Here is a 25,438-nt window from a genome sequence, read left to right on the forward strand (position 1 = left end):
GTGTGCGGGGGAGACGCTTCGGAGTGGCTGGTCGGCCCTTTATTATTTGGCGCGCTTCCGACGAACCGACAGCCGAACAGCGAGAGGGCAGTGGCAGCAGCGGCCGGCAGACAGCAGCATCTTGACGGCCATCTTGAAGCCCGCCAGAAAGGGTTGTTGTGCGGAGGCAGTGTCCGACGCAGTGCGAAAGAAAACAAGAAAAAACAGAAAACAAAACAACTGCCGTGTGGCTTTGTGGGAATCGGGGCGCCCAAACAAGTGTTTTATCTTGAGCCTCGAACACTGAACTTGAGCCAAGGAGCAGGCATTTCCAGTGTGACGGGAGGGCCCTCTGGCTGAGGGCTGGAGGATTCCATGGCGACGAGAGTTCCCTCTAGAGCACACCTTTCCTTTCTCCCTTTTCGGGGTGTTTGCGTTAGGGGTCGGGACTGCTTAGCGTTGACTGTTCTACAGTGCGGTGTGCGCCGCGTGAGGCGTGTGGGGCGTGTGGCGCCAGGGTACTGTTAGTGAGTCACGCAGACATAAAGGCATAAAGGTCACCCTGCCCGTCCTTTTCCCTTTGGGACCCGTGCCATGGGCTCACGGCTAAGGGCGCCGCTCTAAGGGCCTCTTCGCCATCTTCCCCTTTTTTTCGCGGAGGCGGGCGGCAGGAGCTGAACCCGACCCCAGGCGACGCTACCACCGCCGCGCTCAACAGAACTACCTGCTTTAATTGACGCTGCCAGGAGGGGGGGGGGGTCGCCAGCGACAAACTTTGAGCACACAACATGCGACGCGACGCGCCACGCTGCGCCGCCGTGTCGTGATAATCGCCTTTCGGCGCAAAAGTTGCGTCCAAAGTGAAAACGAGAACGTGTTGACGGTGCGCGGCGAGGTGCTCGGCGGGGCCGGTGGACGGGCGGTGTGGTGGCACGCCGAGCGCTCGAATGGTGCTCCAGGGTCCACTCGGACCGCCCACCCCGCCCCGCCCCGCCCCGCCCCGCCGCGCCCTGACGCCACTATCTGCGACGCTGCCTGTCGGCTGCACCCCTCACCTCAAATCCCTCGGCCGCCCCGCCGCTCCGCCGCACACAGTCCAGTACATCGGATCCCCGGACCGCGGGGCGGGGCGGGGCGGGGTGGGGGCACAGTGTGCGCTCGCTACACAGCCCCTAAGCCTGCAGACTGATTTCGAGCGAGAGGTCTCTCTCTCTCTCTCTCTCTCTCTCTCTCTCTCTCTCTCTCTCTCTCTCTCTCTCTCTCAGCGGGCGTCCCATAAGGGTGCGAGAGAGACCGGCTGACGAAAGCATCAGTCCACTGGGTGCTGGACGCGTCCAATCTCAAGCGGCACCTGCCCTGCTGCCAGCGCGCTGCGCCCTGCGCCCCTCGCGCTGCGGATGCCTGGACTACGGAATTCCCTGTTCACCCGCTCGCACCGACTGGACCCGGACGCCCCGGGCGGCGTGGCCTGCCGTGGCGTGCCGTGGCGTGGCACGGCGGGCTGCCGGGTGGTGGCGCGGACCGCGAGGACCGCACCATCCCCCGTCCGCCCCGGGCTGCCCGGGCTCGTCCACTTGAAAGCGAGACCTAATTTCATCGCCAGGGCCCCACCGCGCCACCACGCCCTGCCACGCCCCGCCGCGCCCCACCGCCTCCAGTCCGAGGGCCAAACAGCCAACACCTCCCCTCCCCTCCCCTCCCAGTCCCAGCGTTCCAGTGCCGCGGTTCCAGGGCCGAGGCTGTCCCTTGGGACGGCGGCTGTGAGGCAGGGTGGCCGGCGCCACCCCTGGCGTCCCGTTGGCGTCCCGTTGGCGGCCACGCCAGCACGCGCGGCCGGCCTGACGGCCTACCCTCCGCGGCTCCGCCAGTGGAGTGCGCAGAAATTTTGAAAGGGAGGGGTCAGGCCATGCTTTTTGCCTACTTACAGGGGGAAAGTGACGCAATTTGCCTACCTTCCAGGCGGCTGTCTAGTGGCCAAAGGGGGGGGGGTCATGACCCCCCCCCCGGGCGCACGCCACTGGGCTCCGCCGGGCTCCGCGGTGTGACGAGTCACGGGCGGCCATGCCTCGGCCATGCCCGTGAATAATGAATGAGAGGGAAAGGGGAAGGCCGCACCCACGGCCTGTTCATCACGACGGCATTATGCCGTACTACGGCGCGGTGCTCGAAATGAATGCGAGTGTAAATGCACATCCCGAGGCGGCCTAGTGGCGGCCGAGTGGCGGTGGGGGAGTGTGGCCGCGACCCGCTGACCCACTGTGCGACCGGGGGGTTTCGCTCTGGCCGACTGGCAGAGATACGGCGGGGAAGTTGGCCCGGCCCATTCGTTGGACGAGGGGGACGTACACTGCCCAAGGAGCGCCAAGGACCGGGAGCGCCCCGGGCCCTAACGGTGTACCCGCCTTATTTCACCTTGAGACTCCCCCCTACTCCCTCCGTCGTCGGCTACCTGACTGACTTCCACCACTTGGGAGAGAGTCTCCCGGGCCACGCCGCCGCCACGCCGCCGCGCCCCCGGGCCTTGTTTTCCTTCTTTCGCCGCCCGAAGTTGGCCATTCCCGTTGTTTGCTTCCTGGCTGGAGTTGAATGGCAGCCTGCAGACCCGCCGAGCCTCGCCATGCCTCGGCCAGGCCCGCACAAAGGGGTGCATGCCAGTCGCAATTCCAATTATTGTTCCATTATACTTTCGGGGTTTAATGCACAGCCCCCTCCTCCCTGTCGTCGTCGGCAGGTCCTGTGAGCCATTTAGCGCGAGCTGCAAAGCTCCTCCACGAGCCGAGAGAGAGGCGGTGGTCGCGTCGCTTGGCGCGGGATACGGCCCTGAAGGATAGCATAAGTTTCCCTCTTTAAAAAAAGATGTAATAAATTTAGCGCGGAGAGGTGTGCAGTCGGCTGCACTTCTTGAACGGGGCGCGGCTCGCCCGCGCTCCCGCTGCTGATTAACTTCGGGAGGAGAAGAAAGGAGATGTTCCTAAGCAGAAAAAAAAAAGTTCTCGTCGAGTTGACTTAATTTTGTTTTGAGTGGCTGGTCATCAAGAGCTATAAACGAAGACGCGATGGGCGAGTCACGCGAAATCAATGCAGCCCGAGGCGCGAACTGCGAACCCGGAGGGGCCGCCCTCACCGCCCCGAGGAAGCGAACAAAGAAGGACCGTCGAAAAGGAAATAAAAAGGGAATGAAATGGAATAGCGGCAGTTAGCCCCCCAGGCGCTGCCAGGCGGCCGGGGCGGGCCGGGCGGGCCGGGGCGGGGCGGGCCGGGCCGGGGCGGGGCGGGCGGGGCCGGGCGGGCCGGGGCGGGGCGGGGCGGGCCGGGGCGGGCCGGGGCGGGGCGGGCGGGCGGGCCGGGGCGGTTTCGAGTCGCGTTCGGGGAGGGCCGGGCAGAGCGAGGAGGGCTTTAAAGGTAGAGGCGGTTGGCTCGGCTTCGCCGTGGCTTCGCCGTGGCTTCGCTTTGCCCTCGTTGGCTTCGGCTCCGCTTTGTCTTGGCTGGTCGGGCCTTGGTCGGGCCGCCGCGCCCCCTCCGGGTTTATCCCTCGGCCATGGAATGTCTGATTGACTGGAAAACGAGTTCCTGAAACAAACGGCACACGCACGGCCCCCACCGTCCCCCCCACCCTCTAGCCCTAGCCTCTGATCCGGCATGGCCCGGGCCGGTCCCCGGACAGGCCTCCCGGCGCGACGCGTACCTCGCGAACCAACCGAACCACGCCGCCACCTGGCGCAGCGGCCCAGCACATGGCCTGAACCTTCTTCTCTCTCCATCGCACCCCCTGGAGAGCCCTGGAAAGCCCTGGAAAGCCCTGGAAAGCCCTGCAACCCTTCCGGGTGCGAAAAGTCGAAAGGAAAACAACAACAGCGGACAAAAAGGGCGGGTCGAGATTTACGAAGCGCCGTTTACTTATGCGCACAATGGCGTTCCATGTGTGTGTGTGTGTGTGTGTGTGTGTGTGTGTGTGTGTGTGTGTGTCTAAAAGAGGGAGGGGAGCCTTTTTGAACTTACATCGGTGGCATGACGACGCTTTGGGCGCGTTGCTGGACCCCTCGAACTCCCGTGCCACCGCGGTTCGCAGCCAGTGTGTGTGTGTGTGTGTGTGTGTGTGTGTGTGTGTGTGTGTGTGTGTGTGTGTGTGTGTGTGTGTGTGTGTGTGTGTGTGTGTGTGGCCCGTGGCCGCACCAGTGCCCCAGGGGCGTAATCATGAAGCAGTAGCTAGAAGGGCCGAGTGGGGCAGGGCCAGGCCGAGCCCTCGGCCGGGCCGGCGCTGCCCAGTGGACCAGAATGATTGCTGGGTCAGTCCCCCTCCGCCCTCTCCCCCCCGCGGAAACACATACAGCGAGCCGCCTCATCCAGGGGAATGCCGCGCGTTGTTCCTGACGGCCTGCAGGGCCTGCAAGGCTGTCCAGCCGTGGCGGCGTGCAGCGCCGTGACCCCTGACCTCCAAGGCAGCGCGTCGCGCGGAGCCACGCCTACACTGCAGCAGCCCTTCGCCGCGCTCTCTCGCTCTCACACGCCGCGCCGGGCGCCCAGTGAGAATGAGAGAGACAATGGGCTTCGCGAGAGAGACAGCGGGTCCGATTCATTAACGCGATTCTCCGCCATTTCGCCGTTCCACCCCCGCTTGTTTGGAGCCGCGGAGCGCGCAGCCAGGCTCGGAGCTGGTGCTTCCTTCCTGACTGTGCGCTCGTGTGAGTGTGTGTGTGTGTGTGTGCGGGGGGGGGGGCTTACCTTTACCTACAGGCACAAACGCTAGTCGCCTATTTCAGAGAGCGCGGGTAGGTCTGGAATGGAAGGGGAGTGGCGCTGCGGGCCACCTCTCTCTCTCTCTCTCTCTCTCTCTCTCTCTCTCTCTCCCCCTCTCTCTCTCTCTCTCTCTCTCTCTCTCTCCCCTTCAAGCCGCAAGCCGCGAGTAAAGCGCGACGTGCCTCGGCGGTCCGTACAGGCCGTATAGGCCGTTCGCACCCTCTTCTCCCCCAAGCAGTGCAGAAGGGACGGGCCCCGGCCCCGGCACAGGTAAGGCGGCCAACGCGGCCAACGCGGGGCAGTGGAGGGGGAGGGGAGGGACTCTGGGTGCACGCAACTTTACGGCTCAATCTGAGGGGCACTTGGGCCGAGGGGAGAGGTGCTCATCTCTGTACGCGCCGCGACGCCCGCCGCCCAGCGCCGCCCAGCGCCAACAGCCGGGAAGGGTAAACAAATAAAACGCCGCGTGTGCCTCTGCGCGCGCGCGCGCGCGCGTGTGTGTGTGTGTGTGTGTTTGTGTGTGTAGGCGTGAGTGTTGGTACGTGCAAGTACACATGTCTGTGTGTGTGTGTGTGTGTGAGCGCACGTGTTGTCCCGAGGCCTGGGAGGCCACGGGAAGGCCCGGCGGTGGGCCACTGGGAGCCGCGGCACCCTGCGTGTGTCCTCAAGGCCCGGGAGGTCCTCCAGGTCCTCCAGGACCCCAAGGCCGGCGCGTTCATCACCGGAATGCTACCCGGCGGTGGCGAAGAGCGCGAAGAACGACCTGCCGCGGCGCTGCAGCCCGATTCCCACCCCCGTCCAAGCCCCCCGGATAAACCCGCTCGAGCTATGGACTGCTGGAGCCGCTAGCTGGGGTTGCTCTTTATCTGTTTGGGCCCTGCTGGCCTACTTCCCGACGCACGTGAGAGAGAGAGAGAGGGAGAGAGAGAGAGAGAGAGAGAGAGAGAGAGAGAGAGAGAGAGAGAGAGACGGAGAGAGAGGGAAAGAGGGAGGGAGAGAGGGAGGCCTAACTGGCGTCGCAAGAAAGAGGCTCCTAATGAGACACTCCCTCACTCTCTCCATTATACACTTCTTTCCCTTCCACTCCAACTCGTTTCCCCCTCCCCCCTGACTCACCCGGCCCGCAAACGAAGACCCTGCTCGGCAGCGCCAGCAACGCCCCTCCTGACGAGGTGCACTTGCCGCATGCATCTGCCGGATTACCCACGTTTCTGACAGTTTTGTTTTCTTGCTTCCTGGAAGTGGTACGCGACCCCCAGACGGCCACATTCTTGTCCACATGCCGATAAAGGCAATATCACCTTTGTAGAGCAGAAGCCAGAAGCATGCCGATATAGGTAAATTTATCTTCTCGGAGCGGGGCAGTACCACAGGAATCTACCCATCCACCCATCCATCTGTCCGGCCGTTCCGCCCCTATCCTGTCTCCCTGTCAATGCCTGCCCCCCCCCCCTTTCCAGCTGGGCCCAATCCTCTCACATAAATGGACGCACGCCAGCGGTTGAGACACTCCTGGGATTGATCATCCTCCTTTTATTGCCAACACTTCCTCTTTAGTCGCATTTGAGCGCCGGGCTTCTTTGTTGTGAGTCGCCATTGGCGCTAGGCAGGCAAGGCTGGCCTAGGCGGAAAGGCGGTTAGCCCCCTGTAAACCCGGCCTGGCTTCGGAACGGCATTTCGGCCGCGGAGGGCGTTTGCGAACGGCCCACTCGCCACCGCCACAGGGAATGGACCTGCAGCGCCACTTATTGGGTTTCCCGGCTGTCTTGTTGGCCGCATGGCACGGCGCGGCACGGCACGGCACGGCACGGCGGCACGGCACGGCACGGCGCGGCACGGCGCGGCACGGCACGACACGGGGCGGCACGGCACGGCCGCGCCGACCCTTCGCCCATTTGCATAGTCCGCGGCTCCGCGGCCTGACAAGCCGTCCCCGTCCCGCTGCCAGCCGCAGAAGCCAATAGCCGAGCCGCGCCACCAGCTGGGAGCACCAATCTCGCAAAGTCGCTCAAAAAGTGGACACTGGAATATTAATGAATACTTGAGAATACGAATACAATGGGTGCCCGCGGGCGGGAACACAGTTTTTGGAGTGAATACCACCTGGCTTTGGTGCTTGGATTGACAGCATTGCTTTGGAGTGAGACGGCGAGACGGGCTGAGGTTTGACAGACGCGGCGCTTCCTGCGCGTCGAACGTCGTTCCGTCGCTCCAAACGCCGTCTGGACGGCAGTGCCGGCATCACGTGGAGTCACAGCCGACGCCCCCGGCGTCGCCTTGACCTTCAGCTCGCTCTGCGCCGGGACACCGCGCTACACCCACCATTCTTTACCCTTAGAAAGATGTTCATGACGGCCGCGGGGCGCGGTGGGGCGGGGCGGGGCGGAGTGGGCCCCAAGCAAGCGGCGGCGGATCTTCCGCAGCTCGGTCCGCATCTGGTAAACGGACTTGCCGTTGTCAAGGACAGAATAACAAACAACGAAATCAAATTTAGCCGCTGTACGCGCGCGACCGCGGCTCCCCGTTGTGCCCGTTTCGGGACGAGGCAGCGACTCAAGCGCCGGGAAGCCTTTGGTCCCCGACCCGTGGAGCCGCAGAGCCGGAGAGGGGCGTCTCAGCCCGTTTCGAGCGGTCACAGACACTTGAGACTGAAATGAAACGCGACTCCCGATTTCCGTTCTCTCCTTCCCTCTCTCACCGACTAAAAGCCACGTCCCGCGCCCACGCAACAAAATTGGAAAGCGGAGAGAAAGTTACTGAAGGTGGGGAAATTGGTCTGCATCAGGACACAAAGTAGCGGGCGAAGGGCTGCATGGCGCGCCATGGCGGCCTGTCTGCACCAGCTGCTGCCGGCGCGAAGTGGAGCGAAGCCCCCACGCCCCGGCCGGCCTATCTCGCATCCGCCCGGCCGCAGATGGCCGGTTCTTCCACCCCTTTCAGCGCCGCGGTTCGAGTGGGAGGGGGGGGGCTGTCGCCGCCTTGCCAATATGCGGGGACACACTTATTGCTGATCATCCATCGACTCAGCCTCCCTCCCCTGTTTATTGCCGTCTCAAGCTATAATATCCGCTTCCCATCGGCTGCCCGTCCATTCCCCCTCCCCCTCCACTCCCCCCTTCCCACACACCCTCCACTCCCCCCCCCTTCCCCCTCCACTTCACCTTTCCTCCCGCAGCAGCACAGCGGAGTCTGCAAAATATTGGCCGCCTCTCTCACTGGACGGACGGGGTGGGGGCGGGGGTCGGGATGCATAAACGGCCCAATGCCTGTTAAACTTTGGCCAGCGGGTTATGGTCCCTGCCATCCAGACGCAGCAGCGCGTGCTTGCAGTGGCGCGGCACGGCCAGGCGCGGCCCCGCGACAGACTGCGCCCCTCTCGACAGCGCAAAACAAGCCCGTTCCGCGCGTGTGAAATACTTAAAAAGTAAGAGGAGTCCGAGGGGCAAACAACTTCGTCAAAATTTGTACACTGTTGTTTCAAATTCCCGTTATTTCATTGTTATTTTAGCGTTATTTCAAGGACATTTCAACGTTGTTTCGCATTATTTTACGTTATTTCACGTTATTTCACCGTCACTTCAGCGTTATTTCGACGTTATTTCACGTTATTTCCAGGGCAATGTACACCAAAATTCAAGTTGTTCATGCCCGTCGGGCCTCGTTCGGGCAAATCGAAGCCACTAAAAGATGTTCCCGACAGCTTTTCTCCTGTTCCTACCTCTCCAATTTTTCATGCTATAGCCACTGTGGGGAGCACGGCGGAGTGGCGCCGCCTCGGCATGGAGATTCAAAGTAGCGACTTGGGCTTGACAAAGGCACACTGCCTCGCAATGCCTCGCGCGCCGCTATGGGGCCAGAGCCAGAGGCGAGGTGAGCAGAGAGAACTCTTTTGCAAAAATATTAATATTTCTGGTTCTTTGTTTGTTTTGCGTTTTATGTGCTTTAGTTCGTTTCACTGAAGAGAGCGTGCGTGGCAGTGGGCGTTTCATTTTCTGCCGACACATCAGTGTGCTCCCGCGGCCCGCGGCCTGCCTCTGACCGCCCCCGCCTCGCCCGCCTCGCCCCGGCGGTCCGCGCGCCCAGCCGCCGTCTCGCCCACTGCAAATGATATGCAAACACCGACCGAAGGTGCCCCGCCCCGCCCCGCGGCACCGGGGCAGTTCGGCCAGGTCGGATCACTTATCTTCTAAGGGCCGCCCGCGGTCCCTCGGAGTCCACATGGCAATCACGGGGGATCCATCGGGGAAGCCGCCGCCACTGTAGGGCGGCGAATACCTGGAGTGGATGGTCCCGCGGGAGGGAGGGAGAGAGGAACTTGATTGGTGCAGCCAAGCCTGCACCGGTTGTGGGAGCAGGACGCACGATCCCCTCTTGACGCGAATGAAACAATGTATTTGAGAAGGTGCTTTCCGAGCGCGCATTCACAACGCTGAGGGCGCACGCCCGAAGCACGCCCGAAGCACGCCCGAAGCACGCCGAAGGAAGCCCGCCCGAAGCACGCCCGAAGCCCGCCCGAAGGAAGCACGCCCGAAGCCCGCCCGAAGGAAGCACGCCCGAAGCACGCCCGAAGTGCGTTCGCGCGTGAGCGGCTCTCTGAAGAGAGGAAACCAGATACGCCGTCCCCATTCCAGGCGGCCCACCTCCTCCTGAAATCAGGCCTGGCTAATTTGCGCCACACCAGCCGTTTGTTGAACGTCCAACCTTAAACCTTAAACCTGCCACGCGCTCCTGACGCTGCGTTCCAGGAAAAGCCGATGCGCGGCGCACAGCGCGCACAGCGCGCACGGAACAACGCTGCACCCCTGTGAGGCAATATCAGCCAGTGCCTCGCAGTGCTCGCGCGGCCCGGACCAAACAACAACAACAACAACAACAACAACAACGTACCGGAAATTGCGTGGGAGGGCCCTGCAGTTGTTATTGTTGTTGTTGCGTCAATGTTTAGCATCGCCAAACACGAGCGCTTTGCGTTGACTTACTTGTTGTAGTTCCAGAGCGCGCCCTGGCGCCGTGGCGCCAACCCATGGTAGTCGCAACCAACCAACGGGCGCCACCACGGGCCTTAGCCTTCGGCAGCGCAAAGGCCATGATCCCACGTCCTACCGCCTCTGCCTGCACCTCACCGTGGGCCGCATGACGGTCATGGCGGATGGGGCATTATGCCCTGCCCTCGAGCCTGTCCCAAGGGCCACGGTGCATAACGCGTGTTATCGAGGTCCGGGGCCTCCGGGGCTCCGGGTAGTCCGGCTATAAAGTAAAGCCAGCGCAATAATTGATGTGCAAGCAAGCAGCGTGGCCGGCCAGGGGCTGACGGCGAGGTGCTGGCCCGCTGGGAGTACTCCGAGTACACGCCAGCCCGCGCCAGCCCCTCTCCCTGACAGATAGGACGGCCCGCTGACCAAGCCGAGAACGCCCTTCGGGCGGCCAGGAGCTGCAGTGCGCTGCAAACGACCTGCCGTGCCTCGCCTTCGCACACGGTGTGGCCTGGCCTCGCAATTGAAATCCACCCGACCAGAAAGCAGCGGACCCAGCCAGACCAGCCAGGCCCAGCCGGGCGAACGGACCAAACGGGTTGCCCTCGACGACACAGGGTGAGAGGCCCCTGAGCGGGCGAGGCGTTCCCCGCCGTAAACGGCCAAAGAAGAGGCCCTGCAGCTCTCGGACCGTGGTGGCCATTTGCCTCCGGGGTCGCTTTTTTTCAGGGGCCGGAATCCCAACACTGGGTCAGCTACACTCGCTGGAGAGGGCGATCCATCAGCCGCCCTCACGTAAGTAATTATCGCAGGGGCGGAGGGGAGGGGGGAGGGAGCCATAAAGGTTGGGGAAGTGCAGGGGAGGTGCTGGCAGGGCCCGAAATGGATGGCCCCTTCCCCTCCCCCCCCCCTCGCCAGGAGACACCGCGCGCATGCCGCGCATGCTAATGCTCGCCGCCCCGCCGGCCGTACACGCTGTACAGTGTACACGCGCTGCCGCAGCTGCCGGCTGCTTCTTGCGTTCCGCGCGTCCGACTGCTGCCGCCGCTGCTGCTGCGTTCCGACCTCGCCGAGGCTCTCGCCTCGCGTTCAACTTGGGGCTGGATCGGCGGCACGCTCGCCGTTCAGCAAATCATTGCCAAAGTCGCACGGATTAGCCCTCCATCCCGGATGACAGCCGCCTCGTTAATCTACCCCCCCTTTTTTTCTCTATATTCTCTCTCTCCCTCTCCGAGACAGCGAGACTGTTGTGCTGGGGATGAGGCCCACTGTGGCGCCACGGATCAGCTGCGTAAGCGGCGATGCAATAGCGCGCGGCGGCAAGACGGGATGCTCCCCGACGTCACCGTCGTCGTCGCCGTAGTCGTCGCCGTAGCCGTCGTCGTCGCCGTCGTCGTCGCCGACCACCAGAGCGCCCAGCTTCAACAACTCCGCCCAGGTGCTTATTCGGCGCGCCGCTCGGCCTTCATTGTTCCTCAAGTTCGACAAGGCGTGTAACGGCGGATGGGGCGGGCTCGCGGGGATGCGCTCCACTCCTGCTCCGCTCCAACTTGGCGGCGGCGCGAGTCATCCCGGGGAGAGCCGCCAGCCGCGCCCCACGCCCTCGGCCGCGCCTACCCGAGGAACAATGGGGCACTGAGTGGAACACGTTGGGGAAGGGCCGGGCACGGCCGGGCGGGGCGGACAAAGTGGAACACAGAGGAACCCAGCGGAACACGCCGTAGTAGGAGGGAAGAGTAACAAAGTGGGGGACTAAACGCTAAAAGTGCAACGAATTTGTGAAGCGCAAGGTGCAACGAAAGTGGAACAAGGTGAAATAAAGTGGAGCACAGGGCCGCTATAAATGGCACTCGCTAGCCGCTCCCTGGGCACTGGCTATGGCGCGACGCGATGGCCATCTGCACGCACGCACCGACAGACTGCTTGCAGTGCGGTCGCATGGACCGCATTGACGCAGCGCCCGCAGACCCTGGCATGCAGACGTCCTCCCAAACCCCAACCCTTAAACCGGTCCGTGATTGGGGGCAAAATGGAAACTCGGTCTGCACCGCGCCTCGTACTGCGGAGACTGTTTGCGTCGCTGTGTCTCTCTCGCACTCGTGAGGCGTCCCGTACAAGTGCGAGAAAGCCAGAGCGATGAAAACGACTCTCGGAAGAGTCTGCAGGGCTCGCCCATACCGGCGTCGCCTCAAAGGCCCCTAATGAAGGGGAGCCCCGAATTCGAAAGCCGGCTAAAATGTCATCGCTCCGCAGGAAAAAATTGAATTAAGTAAATTAAAAACGCGAAACCACAATTTGTTTGGCGGGAGGGTCGTGCCGTTCGCCGTGCGTCCTGCGCGACCCTCCCTGCGGCGGCGGCCTGGCGCGCCATGGCGGGGCGGGCTGCGGTCGGCCTGGCGGGGTGGTGGGGCGGGGCGGCGGGGCGGGGCGGGGCCCGAGGGACGCTCGCTCCGCCCTGATGACACACCGAGCCGAGGTGGCCGGCCGCCCGCACTGCCCCGCACTGCCCGCACGCGGTGGCCACCGCGTGCATCATTCCACAAGTCCCTGGGGACCGAGGCCCCCCTCTCCAAGTTCTCGAGTCTTAGTCTTCGCTTCTCTGCTCGTTTTCCCCCGTCCCGCCGGAAAGGCTTGCAAACAGTGCCGTTTTTGGTCGCGACGGCCGCGCTCCGAATGAAGACAAATGACGGGCAAATGCGCCTTCATGGCGGCTGGCTGGCGGGCTGGCTGGCCGCCCACGCTCCTTGCGCCGCCAGCCCGCCTCGGATCCGTCACTCCAGAGGAGGGGGGGGGGGAGGGGTCGGCCACTCTTCCAGCCGCACTTTGGGGCGCAGCTGGCGTGACACGACAGTCACGACACACAGTGTGTCAGCCGTGCCCTTATCATCTGCATGAGGGGAATAAGGAAAGCAGAGCGGGGGTTGGGGGGACTTTGTGCGGCCCTCAGGGTCGTGGTGGCGCCAGCACCACACCGTCAGCACCACCAGCACGGCCGCGGGGACGAGGGAGGCGCTTCATTAGTCCGTGCGCAGCAAGAAGGCGCGTGCCGACCTTTTCCCTTCCCCCCTCCACTCTCACCTTGCTGGCGCGCCGCCAGGCTCCACGACGAGGACGACGAGGACGTCACGAGCCGTACTGACCTGCAACACAAGAGGGGTCAGTGAGCGTGAGGACGCGGCAGAGGACACGACATGACAGTGGAGGGAGGGGCCAGGGAATCGCATCAACGCCGCGATGAGTCCATGAGTCCGGCAGGAGGAGAAGCAGAGCTGTCACCACACTGCAGTCCAGTCATCGGGTTGCGGGGCCGCGGGGCTGCGGGGCTGCGGGAGGCTGAGCCCCAGCGCCGTGACAGCCAGCGCGTGACGGCGCGTTCCAGTGGCGCGACAGCCCGCGCGAGCTTTCCCGTGTTTCTGCTATCGACCAATCTTCGTTCCGTTCGTTCCGTGCGTTCCGTGCCGGTCGGCAGAGATAGCTAGGCGGCCGTGGGGGGGAAATGAACCGAAGCGAACCGCGAGCGGGCATTCTGGGCGGACTGCCACTACACTGCGACGCGGCCACGCGCTGCCATGCCGTGAGGGACGCGGCCTCGTCCGCCGCACCAGCCAACGCGCCAGCCGATATTCCACCGCGCCTCTTTGTGACGGATCCGCCCGCCCCGCCCCACGGGCACAAAAGGAGCGCGAAAGGCTTATCGAATCGCCGCGGCGGCAAGGTCCTCCAAAGGAAAAAGGAAAAGAGGGACAAAAGGTGAAGAAAAACGTTGGCACGTTTGAGGGATGTGCACGCGGTAGGCTGACAAGCGTCAAGAATTTGTTTTAAAAATTGCGCAATGATGAATATATTTGCAGGCAGTGGTGCAGACTCTGCAACGTGTTTCACAGCCTACTATTTGGGTCACTACCTTTTTCTTTCATTCGTGTTTCTTTTTCCTATTTCATCGATTGAAGACTCAGTATCCTTGAGTTTCTTGAGGTTGCGTTTCCAGCCACATCTACGGCAGGGCTCCCATCTTCTGCAAGCTTGCCGGCGCATAGAAGACTCCTTTTCCAGGCGGTGCTGCAGCCCAGCGGTCCGCGGCATGGTTCAGAGGAACGCCGGAGAGAGAAAGCGAGAGTGAGGGGCGCCACAGAAGCAGCAACCGACCATCCCAGGCTTCGATAATTCCCTCAAAGTTGGCGAGGGGGTCGCAGAGTTCCGCGGACGAGTACTGGCGGGGCGGGCCTGCCTGAATACATTGCGCCGTGTTTGGTCAAGGCTCGGCAGCGGCCTTGAAAGTTATTGCCCAAGGACGGCGAGCAGGTCCTTTCCCACGGAGAAAGCAAGAGTCGGTGTCGTGAATGAATAATTCCAGTGCACCGACACAAAGACTTTCTCGAAATCATGACGTCATCGTGGGGTGCCAAGCGGTTTCCTGGAAAGCCGGAGGGTTTTTTTTCGTGGTGGAACTCGTTTTCGAGAGCGACGCCGTGCCGCGGGGCTGCAGGTGCCGAAGCGTGTTCTTGTCTCTCTCGGCGGCCTTTGGCGGCGCTGGAAAACGCCCGCCATGCGCCGGCACTGACATTTCCACTTCGTCAGCCGCTGCTTCCAGTGGCCGCACACGCCACGCGACGCGGCGACCCGGCCGCGCTTTTTCAAACGCTCGCTTGATTGGCCCTTCACGCACGACAGCGCGCCGCGCACGCCGCGGGCGCCATTTGACGCGAGGCGCGCTGACAATGCGAAATGCGCGCGAAAAAGGGGGAAATTGACGGCTTTGTTAAATGTCCGCGCCGTGCGTTCCCCCAAGGACGCGCCATCAACATATCAGCAGCAATGGCAACGCACGAGGCAGCGCAGCACCCGGGTTTCAAATTGTCGGAAGACTTTGGGAAAGACTTTCGTGAGGTATTGTAAGATTTTTGCAATTTTGCAAGGTTTTGAGAGGATTTGTAAGACACTGAGAGATAAAATTACCACACTGGCCGGCGACTTTTCCTTTTTTTCATGCGGTGCACTTCGAGCTGACGCGCACCCTTTTGAGGCACGAGTAAGAAAAGTGGCCGAAAAACGGGTTTCCACGGCTTGGACCCACGGCTTGTCGTTATAGACCGCCACACGACGCGACAAATCCGGGGAAATACGTGTCCGAGGCGTAAGGCCCCACCGAGCCGTTTTTACCACCAATCATCTCCGGCTGGACAAACAGCCTCCGGGGAGCGGCCGGGCCGGGCCTGGCCGTGGTCCGGCTGCCCGGCAAGCCTGCGCGTGCGGGGCCAGGCCAGCGATCAAAGGCCACCCTTTTAGGCAAATGTGTAAAGCCGGGCGGGGCTGCAGATTGCGCGCGTGAGGGCTGGCGTGTGTGTGTGTGTGTGTGTTAGTGTGGCCTAAACCTGGAGTCCTAGGACTGTAACTCCGCCGTAACCGACCACCGACCCGGGGCTTAATAGTAAAAGGAGCCTCCAGGGCCCCAGTCGCCCACTCCCATTTCAGAGAAGCCACCTGCCGCCCCAGAGCCTGGGGCATAGGCCGGTCCAGGCACACGGTCTGGCCGTTGTATCGGGACGAGAATCCCTCGTCACCTGACACAGGATTTATTACGACACTGACTGCTGGCTGCGCTGGCAGCAGTCCGAGAGCCCCGAGGGGCTCCTGGAGAGGCTGAGCCGGGCTGAGATCACGGTCCGGGGTGGAGGCCCTGCAGCGTCCAAGCGGCGCCAAGCACCCCCAGGTGGAGAGAGCCCCGCCAGTCAATAGTGTCCACGCGCTGTTTGAGGCAACGCGATTCAATTAAGGTGCGGCCTCTATATTGAGAGGAAGAGCCCTGGCCCCGGTGTGTTCTTTGAGTGAGTCAACAAATAAGTCAGCGGGGGAAGTCACACAGTACACAACACACTCCAGCCCGCCGGCCTGCAGGCTTGCTGGGATGAAGTGGGACGTTTAATTCTTTGGATGTAGGGCGCGGGCTGACGTCCGCTGCCCCTCCCCCTGTCTCTGCCCACCGGCCAACAGGGATGCGCTCTGCATTGCATGGGCGTGGCGTGTCGCGGGGACGGCGCCGACCCACAGAGAGTTGTCGCCGACACCTCAAAGCCACTTTGTGTCTGCCGCTGCCCCCGCTACCCCCTCCAGAGAAGCACTGTCGACCGTGTCGACCTAATGCAATCCCCGGCAAGGCAAACACAGTCCGAGCGCTGCGGGGGTTTGCCGCGCATCGAGGCCCCGTGTCGCCGCTCTCGCCTGCTGCTCTAGACTGCTCTCGCCGAGACAGCCGCGGGGTGGCTTCCTTTTCTGAGGCCATAATATGGTCTGGGAACGGCCATTCTTTTGGAATGTCTAGGTCTCCTCTCCACGGACGGGTTGCCACCTGCAACGACTTCACGATTCGCGCGCACAATCAGGCACAACGCCGCAGATGATTCTTCCTGTTGCGACAGTCCGCGGACTATCGAGCAATCGGTCATGCGGCAATCGAACATTTTCCTCCTTTTTCTTCCTCTTTTTCTTCTTTTTTTCTGTCCGCGTGTCGCAAAAAGACGACCATTCTGGCGCTGACTGGAGTAAACCGGAGCCTCGGATGGGATTCCTACGGAGCAACATTCCAAGGAGGCTGCCCAGCCCTTGGCCCAGCCCACCTCCCTCTCCCTCCGTTTGAACCGACTTTGTGAACCTGTCGAACTCATCCGCCAAAGGCTGCCGAGGGCTGCCAGGGCTGCCGGGGGCTGCCGAAGGCTGCCAAAGGCGTGTCACAACAAGAAGAAAGTTGGAATACCGGCCAAAATAAGATGGGAATTCCGCGGCAAACTTGGCGCGCGCCAGTGTGCCTGCAGCTAAACTCGGCGGGCGACATGCCACGGTGCCGGGCGCTCGTCAACGGGCCAGCCCAGCCCCCTTTCACGCCATTGTGGCCGCGGGCCCGCGGGGAAGGGCATGCGCAGGCACGCGTGCGCCGCGCCACATCCTTGAAGCCTCGGGGCCTCGCTCGGAGAGCAGAGAGCCGAGAGAGTGCCGCTGTCTCTCAGCATGCAAATGAATTCGGGATGATTTAAACAAAACAAGCACCGCACACTCACTGCTGCCTGGGTGGGCGGCACTCCGAGGTGTGTGTGTGTGTGTGTGTGTGTGTGAGAGAGAGAGAGAGAGAGAGAGAGAGAGAGAGAGAGAGAGAGAGAGAGAGAGAGAGAGAGAGGCGTTGCCGCGGTGGTGTGTGAGTGTGTGTTTCATTGTGCTGTTGGAGTACGACGGCGTGTGCCGGCTGGTGTTGGGGTCGCTTTTCGGCCCCGCGACTGTGACGCGAAGCGAGCACAGCAAGCACCGCAAGGACAGCAAGCAGAGCGAGCACGGCAAGCAAGCAGTGCAAGCAGGCAGACCCAGCTTAAGTGTGGGGCGTCGCTTTCGGAAGCCGCTTCGCTAATTACAGCAGCGAGATGGTGAGCATCGCCATTTTCCTCGCCCCGGTGCGATTAGCAGCACCGCCGCCTCTGCAACACACACGTGTAGTGTGCAAGTGCGGCTCGCGAACTACTTTTTACGTCATCTGTTATCGCAGTGCCGTGGAGAGGCGAGGAAGAGAAGTGAGAGAAGGAGGAGGAGGGAAGAAAGGGGGCTGGCTAAAATGGGAAGGGACAATAACTAATGGACAACTAACTAATGGTGTGCGACTGCAGTGCTGCTCGACTTGAGTCCTGCCGAGCGATTCCGAACAAGGAGAGTCTCTGTCGCACTCATGGCGCGTCCCGCAGGGGTGCGAGGGAGACGGGAATGTCACTTTGCAATCGTCCGGCTGACGGAGGCGTCGAGGCACTTCCCCGGCCCGCTCCGCTCGCGCCCCGAGGAGGACGGCCACGCCCCGAACGCCGCGAACGCCCCCGAACGCCTCGACAGGGCGCGTCAAGTCTATCTTCCTCCATCTCCACCCAGCCGGCCGCACCGCGCGCCATCAGAGGAATTTCCGAAGACTGCGCGACTCTCGTCCTGTACCCCCCCCCCCCTCCGGCCCGGGCCAGGCCAAGGGGTTGGATTGGATCGGATAGATGAGAGTGGATTTGACGTGCCGTGCCGCCGGGCCATCCCATTGTTTGGAGGGCGGCCGAGTGGGGAGTGGGGAGTGGAACGTGGGGGGAGTGGGGGGAGGAGCGTGTGCCGGACTGAACGGAGGAACAATGCACGTCAGTCCCATGGATAGAGGGGTTCCACGCGCTGAGGGTGCCCGAACAGAAAAACCAAGTGCAAACACGGTTTGGGGTTAAGAGGGTTTTAAAACTTGAATTTGATTGGAATAATCTTTCTAGGGTGAGCATCCGCTTGCTCCTCTACGTGCGGGGCACGATCCCTTGCTCCCTCTCCAGCAGGGTCGGCTATGCCTGGCTGTGCCTGGCTGTGCCTCCTCTGCCCGACCCGGCCCGGCCGCCAGTCGAACACAGCGCTTCACTTAGCCCAAGTCGTGCCCCCGGGCGAGCGCAAGCACGCCCCGCCGCCCGGGCTGTTCGTCCTGCTGGTCCTGTTCTCTCTGCCGGCTGGAGGCTGGCTCTGTGTTGCTGTGCCTCGTCAACCGGCATCGGACTCCCGTTCGCGTGGTGAGGTTATCCAGCAAAAACACGCGTCAGCAGCGCTGCAGCCCGGCCCGGCCGGGTGCTTCAGAAAAGTCGTTCCGTTGCTGTGTCCCTCGCACCCTCGCAGAGGGCGATAGAGAAAGAGAGACGGGACGACTCTCAGTCTGCTGGCGACACTGCTAGCGGGGGCCTTGTCCGACGCGGCCCACGAGGGCCCTCCGAACGGTTACTGCGTCCTCGGCGTGCTGGCCAAAGGGCCGGAGGGTCGCGCCACGGCCAACCGGGCGCCGAGCCAGTGCCGAGCCAGTGCCGGGCCCGGGGCGGCAAGAACGTCAAGGACCCGCTTGTTGTTTTCAAGTTGGGGGCAGCACACTTACAGCGGCAAGGTCAGTGCTCTAGTGGTTTGTTTTGGTGCGCCCCTACCCCTGCCGCTGCCCACAGCATCTATTGACCCCAGCAGCGCCAGCAGCCAGACACGAGCCGGGCGGAAAAGCTACAGAGCGGCAAACGCCTACGGGGAGTTCAACTGGAATCCATTGGCCTGGCCGCCCGGCCGAACTACGGACAGACAGACGGACAGAAAGACAGACAGACAGACAGACGGACAGACAGAAAGACAAACAGGCGGACGAGCAGATACACAGGCAGGCTGGGAGCTGCCTCAGCGACCCGACCGCAGCCCGTAATAGTAATGGTAATTGCGGGGTAGGCTGTCCCGTCACGCACAGCGCTACTCGGGTTGCCTACCCGCGGAATGACAGGGGCTCTCTGGACCACAAGGCTACGAGTTGGAAACCCTAACTTGAACTTGAACCTTTCGACTCCAACCGGCCACAATATACACGTGTTTTCTTGTAATGCAAGACTTAAAGAAAGCTTTTGATGTTGGTGGAAGTGTTTTTTTGATTGGTTTTGGGACACGCTAATTGATTTCGTGATTACAACTTTTAAAGGTTTAGCGGGATTACCTGCTTCACATTTGAAACTTGTCCTTCTATGAGAAAATCGTGAAGGGCAGTTTCTACGCTTGATAAAAGATGACAATTCACCAATTGATGGAATTTTTAAGACAGCTCTTATGACAAATGCACGGCGTGACATCAGTCATCATAGAAACAAGGTTTGATTGCCGTTGGAGGCAGAAATGGCCGTAAAGTTGACGTCGTGACGAACCGTAATTTTTGCATGGTTGTGTTTTTCACGATATAAGAAGCCCTTATCTTTTGTTTTTGAGCAAAATCGTGCCCCACTAAAACGTGCCGGTCTGCACGATAACCTTGTTGGGAACAGTGACTCGCAATGAAGCGGGCGTCACGTTTTTGCCACCGGTCACGCTTAAAAGCGTCCGCGCCGAACACAGTGACATTGTAAAGCGTGGCCGCATCACGACAACATGCATCTAGCAGCTATCCTCGCCGTCGTGTTGGTGTTGTTCCAGGTAAGACGTAGCGGTCCGGTTGGGCTGTCCTCGAGTCAACTGACACGCCTCCCAGTTCCACAAAAGAGCTCAAAGACTTCACAATAGTCCCAAATTTTTAAAAATTTCAATTTTTGAAACTCATTTTGATGCTGACTGCCGTATAAGATATTTTATCAGCAGGATGGATATCCAGCCACCAACAAAAATGTCCCTTTGACAGAAATTTGTCACTGAGAGCTGGCTGTCGGATGACGGTTACCGCGCACCAGAAGGCGGCAGGTGATTCCGTAACTGTTTGACGCAGGTCGCCCTGGCGAGCCCTGCATCGCCTCACGAAGTGGAACGACGCTCGCCAGGAAGAGGACAGTCCCCGCCGAACTACTCTTGGAGCCACTACGCGAAAAATGCGCCCCCCGGCGGCCCGGTGGTCGTGCCGTCGTTCGCCCCGAAGAAGGCCGCGGAGCGCCCCAAGAAGGAGCCCGGCTGCTTCGGGAAGTGGTGCGGCAAATGAGGCCCGGCAGGTGGAGCCTCCAGCGTCAGCCCCAACTTGGTGGCGGAAGCTGTGTGCCTCGAAGACGCAGGCCAACTAATAAACGCCCTTAACACCATCTCTCTGTGTCCACTTAAATTTGGCGGGCTTCTCGTTGAAAAGTTGGAGACTCGGGGGAACGGCCCCTTCGAGCTGCGTCTGGCCGATTGGCAGCGAGACGGCGCGCGAGGCCCCCCCCCCCCCCCGAAGCTGCTCGCGACGCGACAGGGGCCGCCGTTGTCAAAAGGGGGGAAGGCGGAGAGGATCCAGGAGGATCCGGGGGGATCGCTCGCTGGAAGGCGTGATTATGCAAAACCCCTCCAAGGGCCGGCGGGGAGGGCGCGCGAAGGTCAAACACCTCGGCAGGGTCGCACGTTCGGCGCCGCCACCGCTGTCGTCCTCCTGTCTCTGTCTCACTCATGGAGCGTCTCGCACAGGTGCGAGGGAGACAGGGCGACTGAAGGGCGTGCAGAATGAGCCCGCCGGCCGCCGTGCCGCCACTCAAAGCAGCTCATCAAGGCCTCGCCGCGCCTCGCCGCGCGTCCGATCACTGAAACGGGATCGCGCTGCCGAGGCCGACGGCCGCCACACCGCTGTACGCCGCCAACCTGCCGCCGAGTGCGAACGTGTGGCTTGCGGCTTCGCCCAAAGGCCTCCGTAAATATTGGCTTGAGTGTTCCGGCCAAAACAAAAAGTCATACAAACACGATCGCAAAATAATGCCTTTTGTGATTTGGGATGAGTAGTTGGGACACCCTGTCGCATGTTCGCAGCTTTGCCAGCTATTGCGCCCTGAAAACTGACGGTTCGTCGTCCCCTTGCCCTTCGCGTGGGTGGACAATGAGTTGATCAACACGCCGCGAGGGGCGCCGATGTCGACCCTCTGTCGCCCCATGCCGGCCCGCGGGAGCACTGCCTGGCACCGCATAGCGTCTCCGTGACGTCATCGGGCGCCATGGCAACGGATGGACCAACGCCGCGGAGGCCGCTCGACGGAGGCCGTCCCAGACGACACCCCGGGCGCACCTTCGGCCGGCCGGCCGGCGGCCTGAGTCTCGACACTGCTTCGTCGCTCTGTCTCGCGCGCACCGCACCCCTCCGTGAGCTCCTTCAGCCTTTTTAGGGCCCGCCTGATGAATGGAACCGACCATTTGGTCCGCTCTCCGTCCCCAGCACTCGAGTCGAGTCAACACAGCCGATCTGGTGACACAGTAGACGGCAGCATGCCATGCATTCCCGGAGACGCTTCCCCCTCCTGTTTATTCTGGCAATCACGAAACGGAGAGGAGAGGAGACCCTTTCCCGGTGGGCCACGGCCACGGACGCGGTCTCTCATTGGCTATTGATCTATTTGCACACGACGGGCAGAAAAACACGCAAACTGCGCGAGGACGGCGCGATTTGCATGCAGCCAGGACCTGCCCGAGGAAGAAGAAGAAGCAGAAGAAGAAGAAGAAGAAGAAGAAGAAGAAGAAGAAGAAGAAGAAGAAGAAGTCTTTCGTCGCGCGCCGATCTTGTTCCGGTCCTGACTGCCGCGCAGCAGGGCGACGACAAACTAAAGAACAGTTAAGGACTTTCTCGTGTCCCGCCTCTGAGGAAAAATATTTGGTGTAGGAAATTAATTAAAAAGGTGAGAAGAAATCACGCCCCGGAACAAGGCCTGCCCTCCCCCCATTCCGGATGGAACCGTATGGCGCGCCGAAACGGCGCCGGAAAGAAGAAAACAAGTGCATTAAAAATCGCACGAAACGCAGCGCCGTGACGCCAGCGCCGCGAATGTAAACACAGACCGAACGGAGCCGTCATTTGCCTTTCGATTTCATGCGCCACTCTCATGAGAGCCCGTCGTAACGGAGTCCCGTTCATTAATAACGTAACGACCGAGCCTAGTGGGCTCATCAGCGGAGTGGTTGCGGGGACGCTCTGGGTCTGTCTCTCTCACTCACGGCCATCGTGCCGCCGGATGCGAGGGAGAACGAACGTCGTCCAAATTTTCAAAATTTAAGTAAGTTAACAAAAATTAACAAATTAACAACAAATTTTAAATTTAAAAAAAATAGCAATAAATATGACGGTTTGTTCGCCACTTGTTTTTCTTTTCTTTTTCAAATTACCTTTGAGTCTGCGTTTTAAGTACGAGGAAAGGAAAGAGGAGGAGGCGGAGGGGGTTTATCTCCTAACTACCACGTCGCGTAATCAACGCGAGCGGACGCCAATTTTAATTTCCCTCTCCTTTTCGGGGTTTGGATTGGAAATCGGGTCGCCTTTCAGCGCCTTTCAGCCTTGAAGCGGGCGGTGGCGTTCTGCTGCCCCCCTCCAGCCCCCTCCAGCCCCATCCAGCCCCCAGCCCGGTCTCCAGGACTCTCCAGCCCCGGCTCCAGCTTCTTATGAGCCCTGGCTTCCAATCACGCCACTCGCCCAATGGCCGCGAATTCTTTTCCGAATTAGAGACACCCTCCTCCCCTCCTCCTTCTCCTCTCGTGCTTCCTCACTGGGCGGCCCTGCAGGGCAAACGGACAACGACAAACAGACTCGGGGGCCAGGGGCGGTTCGGTAATGTTCTCCCAGTTTAATAACTGCGGTCGAAATGGTCTCCATCGCGGCGCTGGATCCGTCATAAAGAAGCGACGCCGCCGCGGTCGGGGTTCACTCTGCTGCGGGTCCCCAGCAGGGCCTCCAACAGGGACTCCAGCAGGGACTCCATCAGGGCCTCCACGAGGCCACCGATAGAGCCGTGCCGTTTGACGCGAGCGATCCCGTCGTGGTGCCGCGCTGCTTTGCGCTGCTTTGCGCTGCTTTGCGCTGCTTTGCGCTGCTTTGCGCTGCTTTGCGCTGCTTTGCGCTGCTTTGCTGCTTGCGCTGTTTGCGCTGCTTGCCTGCTTTGCGCTGCTTTGCGCTGCTTTGCGCTGCTTTGCGCTGCTTTGCGCTGCTTTGCGCTGCTTTGCGCTGCTTTGCGCTGCTTTGCGCTGCTTTGCGCTGCTTTGCGCTGCTTTGCGCTGCTTTGCGCTGCTTTGCGCTGCTCTGCGATGTGCCGATCAGACGCGAGGCCCCCACGCTGGGGAAAGAGGGACGCCCACCGCTTTCTTTGAACGGCCGCCTCCTTCCAGGAAAGCGTGTTCCCAGTACGCCGCCCACTGAGGCTTGGTGGGCTTGGTCGGCGTGGTGGTGAGGCGATGTGCACTGCCGCCCGCTCGGCCCGCACCCCACGCTGCTCACTCTCTAACACATACAATAACTCGCGCTCGCGCGCGCACACACACACACACACACACACACACACACAACACACACGGCGGCCGCAAGCTGTTGGCCGACCTTAATAAAGTTGGCGGCGTCCGAGAAATGAACAGAGGCAGAGCGGGCAGGCCGACCCGGGCGGAGGGTTGCGGTGCGGCGGTGCTGATGCGGCCTGATGCGGCTTGATGCAAACCAAACTAGCGAGGCCGAGGCCAACCCACCCCTGCTGCCTCCATGCAGCCTCTGCAGCCCGACCGGCCCGGCCGCCCCTTGTGCGACAGACCCCGCCCAACCCACGCGGAGTTCTCGGCTCTCTGTTCTCGGCGTGTCGTTGTTTTCCAGTCAGCCGCTTCGCGTGTGACTGCAGCGCGTCGCACTGCCCCTGAGGGACCCGACAGACCCGGCGGACGGCAGCTGTCCCTCCGGCCTGGCCGAGGACTGGCCGAGGGCTGGCCGAGGGCTGGCCGAGGGCTGGCCGAGGGCTGGCCGACGGCTTGGCACATTTATAAACTAATTAGCCCCTTTCCCCTTTCCAGGGCTTCTTCAAGGCGACTTATTTAGATCCTCTGCCCGCCTCGCTCCTTCAGGCGCCAAATCTCTCAGAGTACCATTTGGCGTTGTCGGAGAGTCTCCGCGTTGTCAAGGCGGCAGGCCTGGCTGGTTGCGAGCGAGCTGCGAAAGTCGAGGTCGCCATTTGTGGACTTGAGCAATAATGGATGAATTTCCGGTGACTGACAATGTCAGCTCCGCTGTACAGCTTCACTGAACAGGTTTAGCAAAATTGAAATTGTGGCAGGGCCGGCAGAGCCCTCGCCAGAGGCCTATTATTGGTTCTAAATGAAGAAACGCTTCCCTCTGGCTTCAACGGCGAAGGCTGAGGCAAGGGCACTAATTTGCCTATTATGGCTGTGGGACGCCCGGCGGCCGCCCACGAAGACGACGCTCTTCCGTCTCTCTCGCTCTCGCTGCGGACCGCGGGAGCGACAGAGAGCCGGGGCGTGATGTTCGCGCACGCGGCACGCGGCCCGGCCGAGCTGTTTCTGGCGCCGCTTTTAAGTCAAGGCCGAAAGGACAAAAGGATGCATTTAGAGGCGTGGCGCGGCGTGGCACGGCGCGGCACGGCGCGGCACGGCCGTCGCATTGACACTTAACTCTCCGTCGCTCCGTTCGCGTCACTCAATTACCGGTACAGTTAAGACATCAAAGCGGGGCTCAAGGTGGGGGCGGCCTTGCCGAGGGCCAGGCGCTCCCCGAACTGGCGCGTCTCGAGGACGACGGGGAAGGCCACCCGGCCGAGCGCGGGGAGAGGGATTTTCCCGGAATCTTGGGAGTCTCGGTGGCAGAGGCACGGGCTCTGTTGCGGGAATGCTTATTTCTCCTGAGGCCGTTCGCGAGAATGTCGCGTGGGAAGTTGAAAACATGGCTGGATGAGGCGGGACTTTTCGACGTACCTTGGTAGCGCAAGTCGATCTGCGCCTGCAGGATGCTGATGCCGGGCACCACGATGGCGGGGAGCGTCCGCGAGCGCAGCAGGGGCGGCGGCGCGCGCGGCCCCGATGCGGCGGGGGCCTGCGCGGCGGCCGCGGCGGCAGCACTGCAACACGGACACACACAGTCAACACTCCGTCACCACACTGCCTTCTAAATGAATCAGGGTCCGTGGAAGGGCGTGGACTGTAGATTTCGGCTCAGCCGCCCCAGTGCACAAAACAAGTTACCACCGTGGCGGCGACCCTGCCTCCGAAGGGACGTCCCTGACGTAGGCACGCGTAGGCACGAGTCGCTGCGAAGACGGACACGTGCCTGAGGCCGCGCCTTTGCTTTGCTGCCGCCTCCCTCCACGGCCTCAGCCCGCCTCAGCCCGCCTCAGCCACGGCGTCGGTGTGAGGCCTCCACCACGACCGCCACCACGACCTCCGCCAACACGACACTGTGTGGCTGGCTTTGGTTCGCCGCCATGCTAGCTCAGACCACACAATGAGCCGCGTGTGTTTGCGCCGGCTGCTTAGTGTGCGTGTGCTCGTGCCTGTGT

At 61.7% G+C, this 25,438-nt stretch overlaps 1 long non-coding RNA gene across 1 annotated transcript in view; it reads right to left on the minus strand.

Annotated features, from left to right (window-relative positions):
- LOC117646134 overlaps positions 1 to 24,917 on the minus strand; it is a 36,792-nt gene extending 11,875 nt beyond the window's left edge. The window contains exon 1 of the long non-coding RNA XR_004587763.1: positions 24,858 to 24,917. This is a non-coding gene — a long non-coding RNA (uncharacterized LOC117646134). The remainder of the gene's footprint in view (positions 1 to 24,857) is intronic.
- Positions 24,918 to 25,438: the final 521 nt, after the last annotated feature.

Source organism: Thrips palmi, unplaced genomic scaffold, assembly GCF_012932325.1.
Source record: "Thrips palmi isolate BJ-2018 unplaced genomic scaffold, TpBJ-2018v1 HiC_scaffold_19, whole genome shotgun sequence".
In the NCBI taxonomy this organism is placed as follows: Eukaryota; Metazoa; Arthropoda; class Insecta; order Thysanoptera; family Thripidae; genus Thrips; species Thrips palmi.